Here is a 13,270-nt window from a genome sequence, read left to right as displayed (position 1 = left end):
GCAACTCAATCGATCCATTCGTCTCTTGAGAATCACCCTGCACATGATGGCCATTAAACCTTTACTGATAAGTGCACTTCATATCCATGAATTTCTGTGGCTACTGCTAACATTGCACAGAAACAAGCACAAGCATATTGGCATTGTTTTGGGATTTTGTTTTTTAATGTATACCATTGGAATTATCATTTTAATGAATACCATTCAGCGTCTTGAAACCTCTCAGCCGTCTGTCACGCTTTTTGCATCAGCTCCTTGGAAAGGGTAATGTCGACATTGAGGTTCAAGTGAAGCGGTGCCATTTTTCTCTTGGAGACGCTCAGGGTCTCGTTTTTGCCATGAGAGGTTATGGAGGGCAGATTGCATGCTGCCTCTTTCCTGGTCTTCCGTATTATTTATACAATTCAGATGAAAATGAGAAAGATTTGGATACAAATTTACAGAATATTATTCAATTTTTTACAGTTATTTGTGTGAAAGGCCAAAAACATTGAGAATTGAGATCAAATAAAAAATACAGTTACACAAGATAGTGACATACTGCAATTAATATAATTTAGTTTCATATATTGAGTTCACCAAACTAAAATGTGACAATTAAAATAGTTCCTTGCTACAGTTGATGCCGATTTGCACACATTTATATACTGTATGTTGTAGCATAGGCTGATTAGAAAAACATGTATCTAAATTTTTGCCATACTCCAAAAATCTACCTATACTTATATTTTACCGCAGTTTCAAGCTGAAATGAACACTAGAGGCAGTAAAACATCAACATGTTTTATTCCTTTTCACACCAATTGTGATAACTAGGCAAATTAATGGTTAATAAAGACTTTTTGCATGGTTCCTTGCACAATACTGTGTTTTCACTTCAAAATGCTTTCACCATAGTGCATAATTTGTCATTTTGATGTTTGAATCACATAATCAAGTCCATATGTATGGCTCTTCCGTCAAAGTAAACTTGCTTGGTAGCGCACCCGGTGCAGTTTGCTTTTGTGATGCGGAGCACTCGGGTACGAGTGCCGTGAAACCCAAGTAGACATAAAATAGCTTAAAGACTTGTATAGAGGCAAGCAAAAATGCCTCAGTTGCTTTACAAGGTATTTTTATCATATTTGCTTTTGTTAAACTATCGATTAGGTTTAAGGTTGGGTTTAGTGTAGCTTGTGCGTTACCTTTAAATGTGCATTAACCTTTTAGCACCCCTCACCGGATATTTCATTTCCAAACTACTGCGATATGTACAACAACCAACATAAAATGTTGCAAGATTCATGTTCATCTGTTTTGGGCTCTTGGCACCACTCACTGTACATTTCACTTTGAACGTGCCATGAAATGTGCAAGAAATCTTTGCAGAAATGTCACCAGTTTTTCCAATGAGCCTGAGTTGAATAAGCTTTCAATCTAATACATTTTCACTGCATTGAGTGGCTTTGAGCCTATGTGCATTGTGATATTTAAATAAAATGTACTTGTGCAATGTATTTGGCATGAAACAAAGGACAGAAGCACACATAGATTTGACAGCTGTGCCCTGCTTCTTGAAAGCCAGAAACATTCTTTACACATGCATCCATGAATGCTTGGTTGATAAAGCAGCCCCACCTCTTCTAGCAATGCTGACAATGCAACGTGCTGCCTTATTTACATTTCGAAACATAACAATGAATGCACAAAATTCAGCTGGAGTATAAGACACATTCTAAACATATTTGTGTAGAAGATGTTTTGGTCTAATTTTTAAAAACACTTTTTACCTTTAGTTACTATTGGATTAGTATAAAAAGCTCAGACTGTGACTGTCACTTAAAATGACAACCACGGGGAGAGTATTAAAAGGTCACTCTATGTTTGAAATGAAATTCACACACAGAGTGTAATGTAGTAGGATTTTTATTAATCGATATGGTGGGGTTTAGTGACCATTTAAAGCTCAAAGCCACGGACGGGTGACCTTTCAACAGAGAAGCTTAACCAGTGAACCTTCTTTACATCTCACCGCCAGCGAAGCTTTGACTCACATCAAAACAACTCCCGAAATGGCCATTTGAATCGCATTCTGAGTCTCTTACTAATGGTTATTTATTTTCAGATGACTGTTTTTGGCGTTCGATGTGCTGTGTTGAAATTTAATGGACCTTAAATTTAGCAACACGATGTTATTCCAGGTCCTGTTGATCATTCAAGGTGGCGCGTCTGATGCACTTTGTCAAAATGGAGATGATGCACAAGTCTGGATTTAGCACTCATCTCTAGAGGTCTATTTAGACTCTTACTCAACATAATAAGCCGCAGTTTGTCTCTCCGCACCTCCTTGAATAATGCCGTTTCACATGACGGAGAGAAACCACACTTAGGTCATTATGGCCACATTCAACAGCTCCCTACCAATGCTGGGCCGAACGGAAGGAATGTTTCACCAAGAATGGTTTTCAACGTTTGGTGATTTGCAAACTGTACGCTTGTGTAACTCGGCTATTCCCGGAGGAGATCGCGGTGATGATGTTTATGTTTGCGGATGTCTGGCGAACGCTGGGAAGGGTTTGGGAGGAAGTCGCGCTCAGCGGTTATGGTTTTGAGGAATGCTGATTGAGATCTTTTGCACAATCGCAATGCTGTTGTTGCTTCAGTTTAAAATAAGCATGACATATTTAAAGCCAAACGCAGTGGCCCAATGTGCTAATTGGACGGATGTGAAATATTGGAAGCATGAAAACTGACATGAATTGAAGATCCTCCCATGCTGTTTGTTATTTTCCAATCTATATACTAATGAAGTGTTGAATTTCTGTATTACACTCTTAAAAATAAAGGTTCTAAAAGTTTTTTTGTTTTTTTTTGGCAGTGATGCCATGGAAGAACCATTTTTGGTTCCTCAAAGAAGCTTTCAGTGATCAATTCTTAAAAGAAACATTTTTTTTCTTAGTGTGAAGAACATTTTATAATCTAAAGAACCTTTTCTCCAGTGTAAAGAACCTTTTGTGCATTCAAAATGTTTCACGAGTGTTCTTCATGAAACCATAGAAGCCAATGAACGTTTATTTTTAAGAGTGTAAGTAAACAAATATTTTCATAGCCAATTGAAAAAAGAAAAAAGTACCAAATTTTGACATTTTTGCCAAATATTACTTGAATAAAATTGGTTTACCTAAATGTTACCACAGTGAACATACACTCTTAGTGTGCTACTTTTCCATTATTTTTCTATGTAAACGCACTAGACCAATCAGAAGACACCAAAGGCAGGGCAAGCCTTGCAAACTTTTGTTTTGCAGTAGCAAGTTGGCATGCCAACTGTTTTATTTTACGGCAACATTGCGTAGGAGGCATTCTGCACTGCGCTTTAAAATTCCTGAGCACTGCGTTTCGCATTTTTAAGTGCAAAGACGCGTTCTGTGTGAACGGACCCTTTAAAATAAAGGTGCTTTATTGCCATTGATGGTTCCGTGAAGAATCTTTAAAGGGGTCATATGATGCGATTTCAATTTTTCCTTTCTCTTTGGAGTGTTACAAGCTCTTGGTGCATAAAGAAGATCTGTAAAGTTGCAAAGACTAAAGTCTGAAATCCAAAGAGATATTCTTTATAAAAGTTAAGAGTCAGCCACACCTACCTAAAACGGCTCGTTCGAACACGCCCCCACATATCTACCTCACTATCTGGGAAGATTTGCATAACGCCGCCCAAATGTTCACACAAAGAAAGAAGGCGTAACTTTTATTCTCGCTGTAGTTATTGTTGCTGCCGTCATGTCGTGAAGGCGCTGTGTGTTTCGTTGTGAAAGCGAAACTACTTTGTTTGGCCTTCCAAAAGAGGACGATATCCACTTCGTCATGCCTAGAGCTGATCCGTGCTGGTCGCTGAGGAAATACTTCAACTCCGCGCTGTGGATCACCGGATCGGCTTTCACCGTGGATGAAGCGGAGTCCAGCCCGGGGTCGTCACATGTGGTTGACGCAGGCATCACAGTATGGTGAGGGACGTAACATTTCCGTCACACACTTGAGGAATTCGGCCAATCACAACGCACTGGATAGCTGGCCAATCAGAGCACACCTCACTTTTTCAGAACGATGAGCTTTGTAAAAATCGACGCGTTTCAGAAAGGCGGGGCATAGAGGAGAAACAATGTACAGTATGTGGAAAATAATGTGTTTTTTTAACCTTAAACCGCATAAACACATTTCATTACACCAAATACACAAAATAATGTTCTTTTTAGCAACGTCATATGACTCCTTTAACATTCATGGAACTTTCCATTCAACAGAAGGTTCTTTATAGTGGAAAAAGGTTATTTAAACTCTAAGAAAAAAAGGGGTTCTTTTAAGAACTGTTGACTGAAACATTCTTTGGGGAACCCAAAATGGTTCTTGTGAAAAACCTCTTTTTAGAAGCTTTATTTTTGAGAGTGTTGACAGTAATTTTCCACAGCACACCAAACCGGGCAGCCGGTGATGAGGTGACTGGGTTCTGACTTCTAATAATTTAATTTGCTCATGGCATGTGCACTGGAGAAAATAATAGTATCAGTGAGTTCCAGTTCATTCTAGGAATGTTTCTGACACACTCCCCCATCTTCTGCTTACAAGAAGAAAATCCAGACGTGCTCTAACCAGTGAATCGTAATCAATTCAATATCCTTCAGTCCGTTAGGTTATTTAGTGTGTTTATGGCTATATGATAAACGACCATCCTCGTAATACCTATCAATACATATTTGCAATCATTTATTTCTTAAAGGTTGCCATTCAGTCACTTTTAAGTTGACATTAATTAATGATCTGCCAACCTAATGACTTTCCTCTGGGACAGAAATGTTGGCACATCAATTATTTTAATGCAGAAAGTCTTGATTAAGGGTTCGCCCAAGTGCTAATACATTACAATTCAGTTCAGATGCCTTAATGAATGACATATTCATCATTTTGGATTGATTCTGCAGTTTTTTTCTTCTAAAGTAGACGACTTTCTCAGGTTCCAGCATGGGAAAGTGTTCAGATAGTCATTTATCAAATGCAAAACCTTTGAGGTGATTACATGCATTGTATTCTTCATGAGTTGTCCCAATTAAAGTGAGGTATTTTTACTGTACTTCAAGAGGAAAGAGATGAGCTGGAAAACAAATACATCTTAATAGCCTACATCTATTTGTAGTCCTTCACTTTCCAACAGGGAATGGCAAACAAAACCCAGTGCAGTCACCATATTCAATTTAAAGTTAGTAGCTGTCTTTATAACGCTCATAAGAGCTTACCTTTTATTACTTTAGGCAGTTCTTGTTTGATTACGCTATTACAATGTTTTCCAGTTACGCTAAAGTGATAACATGTAAATTAACCGATTTTACTCCAATAATAGAAATTATTTTACATTTTATGACTAATCTATTGGCTCCATTTTCCATTACGCATTTACATGTGTATATCTACATTTAGAAAAATATAGACGTTAATCTCAAAGTTAAGGGCTAAAACATCAGACTAGGAATGGTCAGTGACATCAAATATTTGAAAAATATTCCTAGTTTTGTTTGTGGCATTTAATAGCAAGTAAAAGATACCCACAAGCAAATTTGTGCTTTGTTTTCAGTTTTAACGAAATAGTCTGCATATATTTTCTCTACACATTTTCCCTCTTTTTTGTACTGCTGCACCATTATTTAATCGTTTTACATTGCCATTGTAAAATCTATCCCACATAAACCCTCCCCTAACGTCTATAATTTATCATTATGGATTATTCTAATTGCCTTCATTACTTTTCAGTTAAGCACTTCCGGTCTTTATCTTAAAAGTAATAACTTTCATAATATCATGGCACAGGGGCCTCTGGGCACACAGGGCTCTCACTCACTTGACATGTAAACTGTTGCGGATTAAGCCGTCCGAATCTAATCGTCACCATCTAAGATGAACAACAGGCCTTCAGCTTGTTGATTTAACAGCACTGTAGCCCACATCCATTGTACCCTCAAGAGATTCACTGTTGTTTCCACGGCAACAAGCAGACCCTTGCCCTTCCCAGGGCTCCTGACATTCATTTGGACTAAACCACCTCAGACTGTAAATAGGGAGGAATTAACACAACTGATAAGACAAGTATTTTGACTAGATATCATAAACTACAACTAGCAGCAGCTTTTTAAATTTCTTAAGACATATAAATGATAAAAGTAGTTATATGGAATACATTTATGGTATAATTATTGTTTCAAAGTAGCAACCTCCCCCCTTTCCCAGTCACATGACCTGGTCCCTCCTCCCACGAGCTGTCAGAGCAGCTTGTTGCACGACCAGCTTTTTGGTAAACTAACTAGAGTTCGGCGTTAAAATCTAAACCAGTTGCCTGATAAATCGCGCTTCGCGTGGACCGACGAGAATGTTCGCCTCGGTTAAAAAACAAGCCTTAATTCCCTTGACTTAACGAGTCATTTGCCGCAGTTTCCATCGAGCTCTTTTGCCGTCTGCGTGATTTGTGGTCAAGAAACAGCACAGCAGCGGCAGGTCATGATAACCAGGTAAGCGGCAGGTTCAATTCAAGCGTTTTAAGTTGTCGACAAAGTAGCGCGGTAGGTTATTTGTAACGCGCAGTCGGTTTATAGTCGATACAGTGTCTCAAATGTCGATACAATGTTTGTCATTGCAGAGAGAGCGCGCGCGTTGGGCTCGTCGCTCAGTGATGTCGACACGGGTTTAGTAAATGTTGTGTGTTTCCTTGTTGTTTCCGAGCGAGAGATAATAAATAGTTAAGGAAAAAAACAAACACAAATAATGTTACGCGATAGAGCGCGAGAAGTTTCCAGGTTTGCGTCAAATGGCCACGAGCTACAACCGGAACGCTCGCGTACTGGGCCGTCGTAAAATCACCGTGACATTGAATTTGTTAAAAATCGATGAAAAATACGCGTTGACAGCTCATTCCTGAGGATTGTTTTAGTTGACAGCTCTTGCCTTCCCCCGCGTCATCGCTCCGTTACTTCGTAACGGGAATTAATTCATAAAATATAAATCACGTCAGTTTAGAAATCGTCCGCCGAGCTCTGACGCGATTAGAGTTTGTTTCTGAGCATAAAACAATATAAATGATGATGGCTTCGTCGCTGCATTCGTTAGCATGGCTAAAAAGAAAATCAGCGTCGGCAGCTCATATTTCACACTTGTTTATTTATTTGAATTTTTCGCGTCAGGTTATAAATCGGCGGAGCTAATCGGTTTGATATTTCATTTAAAATAATGACTTTAAGAACAGTTTTTTTTCCTTGCTTTAACGCACGCGCAGATTGAGAGATAACATAATAACACAAATTATAAAGATGAGTTTAGCCATATTTGTTACTTTAGACTTCACGTGCTTAAGTTGGTCTTTTCCCCGCGTCATCGCTGCGTGAGGAGAATGAAATCTAATAAATCACCCTGGATCGTTTCTGTCTGGAGCAGTTATTTGATATGCATGCACAGATATAGACATACGGTTCACCCATCAAAACCAGTCCCGTCATGAAACCGCTCCCAAATCCGGCGCCACACCCCTTGCGCGCGCCGAGCACGACAACTAGTGCATCATCATCATCATCACCACCAACACCAACACGCAACTACTAGAACGCTTCTATTATGAACGCAGCTGTCAATGCGTCGCGTCGGCCGGTTTCCAAAGACGGGATGAGGAAAGTATATCATGGTACAGTAATAGTAGGCAATTGGATATGAATGCCATGGTAGCTTTTTTAAATATATACCATAGTAGCATACTTTGATCACCATATTAATGTTACGTAGCATCATATTGTCATGGTATCTGTTGAAATAGCATGGTCTTATCATACAGTGTCCAAACAAGTATTATTAGTTAGCTGAGACATGCAGATGAAAGGTGCTGAGAGACATAGATATGGAAGAGGATATATGCTAAGATGCTTTGCTAAATCTCAATAAGCGTAATGCAAGTATGACCCAAATAGCAATCTAATTCCATTATCTAATTTTTATTTGCCCTAACAGCAGGTACTGCACCTTTCTCGTTGTTTTAGTAAATTAAGCCTCTGTCTGATAGTCTGCGCATCGTGGTTGTTCAATGCAGGATAATGGTTCGTGTTCAGTGAGGATGTCTAGTGGGGGTAATTAGTTACCTTTGGGTTTTAGAAACCTGCGTTATTTAGTTTTGCATCGCAGTGTAATGAACAGTTTACTGTAGACATGTTTTAAAAACCACAAAGAGCAGAGCTCTTCAAGAAGTCATGTAAAAGATGAAAATGTTAATTATAAGTATTGCATTTTAAGGAGCTTAAGTTATGCAAAATTATTCAATGTCTCTCACACATTAACAAGTGTTAAGTATGATTAAAATGCAATGGTGTTTACATTGCAAAGCTGTTAAAAATAAGTATTGTCGTGCAAACTACTGTATATACTGTAATTGCATTATTAATTTAGTACAGTATATATGCTGTTATAGGCCAGGTTTGAAATGCAACACTCAGAAGATCCCTGACCTACAATTTTGTATGCAAATGTAGTGGAGGTTAAATGCAGATGCATTTGCATCAGGCTTGTCCCATGCAAAAACCTTTAAATGAATGCTTACTGATGTGAATTGTCTTTTTGCATTTCCATTATTAATTTAGCAAATGCTTTTATCTGAATTTACCCAAAGCTGCTTGCAAAAGAATAATGCAAGCAATTAATTGCAAGGAGCTTTAAGGACAGTTATGTTACTGGTAATACATCAGGCCTTCATTTGGTTCATCTCTCTAAAATCTGTCAAATAGCTTGATCATGACAGATCGGCATGCTGCTAGGAATCGATTATAGTGTGAAACGGGAAGCTCAGAGGTGGTTTACATTTCTGTAGAACATTAACAATGTGACACATTTGATAAAGTAATCATTAAACGAACTTGAAATGGTGATATGTAATAGAATAGCTGTATTAGTCAGAGCTGCTCAAATAAATGAGGAAATCTAGAACTTGTATATCAAATATTTAGGCTTAATGTCGCAATCTGTAAACAATTAGATAAGCTTAACGTCCTCTCCGAAGGGAAGTCATGGGTTCGTTGAATTATTTACTAGTGACGGTAAACGATGCTGAACCTTAAATTGTAAAATAATGTCAACATTGCACAATTTAATTTCCTCAAGTTTCCTGAAAGATGCATGCAACTGATTTTTTGTTAAAATAACATTGCCTAATTGTACTAGTGGACCAAAGCAAACACATAAACCTGTATAATTTTTTAGCTGTTAACTTCCTTAGCGAGATGCAGGTGTGTTAATTATTTGACCGAATCGTTCAGCCTTGATTCTACATGTCAAATGAGCAATTTGATCAATAAACAGCATTAAACAGTTGGGCTGTTTAGTGTAATCACATAGTTGACTGTCAGGGTTAGCAGGGTTATTTGGCAGCCGCATGTGTGGCTCGCCTCATTGACGTTTAAGCAGTGCATTGTTTTAACATCGTTTGCCGTTGCTTTTGTAAAAGCACTTTGGCTGTCACATAATTGCAGTGCGCCTGCAGGAATGTGAGCCCCTAAAAGCACGAGGCTACAGCTGTTCTATTGATTGGGATGGAAACATTGTGAAGCGGCGTCTGACTCATCACTTCTACCCCACTGCATCATCCCTCACGTGATGCTGAGAGGCTTCTTGTCATGAAGGTAGGGAGGGGAGGACGTGTCCTCGTCGCCCTACGGTAACGATGCTCATTGTCATAGCGATGGGTTGCCAGGGGATGCAGAGACCTTGGAGGCAGGCAGAGCTGCTGTGTTTGACGGAGGTGTTAGACGTGCGAGAGAATTCAAAGTCTTTCTTTGTTGCGACAACACAAACACTTCCTTGAGGGCAGATGTGCTTTGAAACGGCCTTGAAGGAATAGTTCATAAATGCAGATTTTGTCATCATTTACTTACCCCCGTAGCATTCCAAACTTGTGTTATTTGCTTTCTTTTGAGAAACACAAAAGAAGACGGTGGGAAGAAAGTTCATGCTGCTCTTTTCCATGCAATCAAAGTGCATGGTGTGATTGAACCTGTCAAGTTCAAAAGGACAAATAAGCAGCATAAAATTATTCCTTATGATTCCTGCACACTATTTAAAGTCTTCTGAAATCATACGATAGATTTGCATTAGGAAATGAAAAAAAATTAATGCAGATGTTCAATGATAATCTTCCTCTTTGCTGGAGCTCTTACATTTTATTCTTGTGTTCAACTTAAAAATGCTCCTTTTAATGTATCACTCAAATTTTGAATGGGGACTGAAGATTTTTTCTTTATTTTTGTAGTAGTTTCTTTTTTAAGTCGTTTTTATTCTTTTTTATTTCGGTTTTATTTATTTTAGTATATATGATAAATGTTGCTTTGGCAGCTGGCTGATTATTATTATTATTTTTAAATAAAATATGTAAAAATTACACCTAGCCAGTAGGGGTGTGCGATATGAACATTTTTGATCGTGGACGATAAAAATGTCTCCACAATCTGCTTTTGAACAAATATCGTAGTATCGTGCTACAGCGCACATTCTATCATCAATAGCCTATACTGTACATTCACATCAAAAGGTAACTCGGCGGTAGTTAAACACTCACGGGACACTGCACTTATTCGCAATCACAAAAGTACAGTTTCCGGTTAAACATTTCATTCACGTGCTGTTCTGACATGCGCTTGTTCTGAGCGCGTAGGTACATCTGAAGCGTGCGTATTAAAAACAGCGCCTGATTACTGGACTAAGTTATATTTTGCGCTAATACTGTAAAACACACAAGGTTTACATATAGACTCAGTTGGTTATGTCTAAAGTGAAAGTAAACAGTTGAGAGAAAAACGGATGCGTGCCTGTATATTAGATGCATGCAGGTCTTAAAGGGACAGGAGACTAATGCAGCCGCTTGACATTAAAGGGATAATTCACTCAAAAATGAAATTTCTGTTATTATTTACTCACTCACATGTTGTTCCAAACCTGTATTCATTTCTTTCTTGTGCTGAACACAAAAGAGGATATTTTAAAGAATGTGGGTAACCAAAAATAGCTGGTCCACATTGACATTGATAGCAGGAAAAAAAATTACTATGGAAGTCACTGTGGACCAGCAACTGTTTTACCCACGTTCTTCAACATAACATTTATGTTCAACAGAAGAAAGAAACTCATTCAGGTTTGAAAAACAACTTGAGAGTAAGTAAATTAATTTTGGGGTGAACTATCCCTTTAATGTTAATAAAACAGCAGCAAGAACTTTTATACAGTTGCTTAAATAAGAATCAATGTATAATTGATATATTTAATGTTAATTCAATTTCTTGAATGCTCCAGCTGATTCGCCCACCCCTACTAACCAGCCATGAGCAGTTTTGCTATACTAATATAGTTTTTATTTATTTTTATATTTTCCATTTTTCTTTAAATTTTAGTTAATTTTTATTTATTTTTTAATGTTTGTGTAGTTTTTGTTCCTGTTTTAGATTTTTTTTATATTTAGCTATTTTTATTTTTATTGTTTTTTTTTTAATCTAACTTAAACTAAATTAAAATTATAAATATTACCTTGGCAACTAGCTGAAATATTTTATTGTTTTTTGTTACATGTAAAAATATAACATTTAATCTAAACGTCTTTTATATTATTATATAAAATATGTTTTTATATTTTATTTTATTTCAGTTATCATTTACATTAAGTTACAAAAAGATATATATTTTTTATGTTTTTAGATTTAGTTGACTAATAACCTTAGTGATATGTTAAGTCAAGTTTTCAGCCGTGCAAATGATGAAAACCCCCATTTTTTTTTGTCCACCACTTGGTTTTCATCACATTGCATAGCCCGTCCACACGGAAAATTAATTGGACCGATATCCCGCTTCTCATGCTTATTGAACATTTTAAAGTGCCAATGATTAAGTTTTTTATTGTGTTTTTGTCCTTTTTGTAGCATACAGTATGCATTCAGATTTGTATTCCACTGAAGAAAGAAAACCAGGGTTGGAGCAACTATTCATTCAAAGTGCCAAATTTGTGCACATTGCTGTTTGTAAAATATTTCCAGTAATCTCCAGTCTAGAGTTTGGTAAAGTTGGGGAAAATATATCAATCTTCTGTTGCCAGGGTGTAAAAATGGGGGAATACCTCTAAGTTCAGCATTCAGGAGCCTGTCATCGGAAGCTCTGAGGTCAGCCTGCCAGCTCGGGGAAACTCGGCCAACAACAGAGCCTCAGAGAGGGAATGTGGGATGCTATTGGCTAGACTGCGGATGGGCGGTCTCTTGCCGGAGGCAGTCTGGCAGGAAGGGGTTGGTTGCAGGAGAGGAGGGGAGGGGTGTGGGAATGGCTGGAAATGTTTCAGCCAGATAGTTGAGCAGCGAGCAGACGCTCTGGTGCTTTCTGCGCTGTTGCTGAGAGAAAATCCCTGTCTTGGCATGGGCCATTCGTGCAGGGAATGACAACGGTTCACGTGAAGTGAAGGAGTCCGATTGCCGCAGCAGGTGAGCGGGAGAGAGAGAGAGAGAGAGACGTGGAGAGGAAGGAGGCTTCGTTATTCCAGCAAGGTGGGAGGAGTAGGGAACATTTCATTCTTTAAAGTTCCGTCTGTTTTTCCCAACACGAGGAATTTTGCTGCAATATGCTGCATGCGGACAGGGGTGTGGAAAGAGAGGGAGGGAAATCTGAGAGGAGGTGTGGAGTTGTGTCAGTAAGTTACTCTGCCTTTAACCCATGTGTATCCCAAATCTTTCTTTCAGTCGGAACATCTCTAAAGTAGTTTCAGTACAATTTGGACTGGTTTGTGTCTCAAACCGAAGACATATTTGTGCAGTTTACAAATATTTTGGTTTTCTGTAATTCCAAGGACATTATTCCGAAGCTAATGGTCCAGTTAGCAATTGCTTAAAGGTCCCATGGCATGAAAATTTCACTTTATGAGGTTTTTTAACATTAATATGAGTTCCCCTAGCCTGCCTATGGTCCCCCAGTGGTTAGAAATGGCGATAGGTGTAAACCGAGCCCTGGGTATCCTGCTTTGCCTTTGAGAAAATGAAAGCTCAGATGGCCCAATCTGGAATCTTCCCTTTATGTCGTCATACGTGGAAAGGTTACCTCCCCTTTCTTTGCTTTGCCCGCCCAGAGAATTTGGCCCGCCCATGAGAAAATGAGCTACTACCGTGCGAGGCGAGCGCAATATTTTTTTTTCCTCAAGAGACATCATGGCTTGCAAACGAGCGAAGCATGGCAGTTGGCTCGCCTCTCTCCTCCT

At 38.5% G+C, this 13,270-nt stretch overlaps 1 protein-coding gene across 12 annotated transcripts in view; it reads left to right on the top strand.

The window, feature by feature from the left end:
* The first annotated feature begins 6,281 nt into the window (after nucleotides 1-6,281).
* LOC107677847 (muscleblind-like protein 2a) overlaps nucleotides 6,282-13,270 on the top strand; it is an 84,177-nt gene continuing 77,188 nt past the window's right edge. For 4 of the 12 annotated variants that reach the window (XM_016472904.1, XM_016472903.1, XM_016472897.1 and 1 more), the window contains exon 1: nucleotides 6,282-6,530. The gene's annotated coding sequence lies outside the window, so the exon portion shown is untranslated. Of the gene's footprint in view, nucleotides 6,531-9,500; nucleotides 9,672-12,313; nucleotides 12,567-13,270 lie in introns of those variants that run through there. The other 8 variants (XM_016472907.1, XM_016472902.1, XM_016472901.1 and 5 more) reach the window with 5 other exon arrangements.

This window comes from Sinocyclocheilus anshuiensis, unplaced genomic scaffold (assembly GCF_001515605.1).
Source record: "Sinocyclocheilus anshuiensis isolate Anshui unplaced genomic scaffold, SAMN03320099.WGS_v1.1 scaffold432, whole genome shotgun sequence".
Classification (NCBI taxonomy): Eukaryota; Metazoa; Chordata; class Actinopteri; order Cypriniformes; family Cyprinidae; genus Sinocyclocheilus; species Sinocyclocheilus anshuiensis.
Note: the sequence above shows the minus strand (reverse complement) of the source record. Positions and strands in the feature narration are given on the sequence as shown.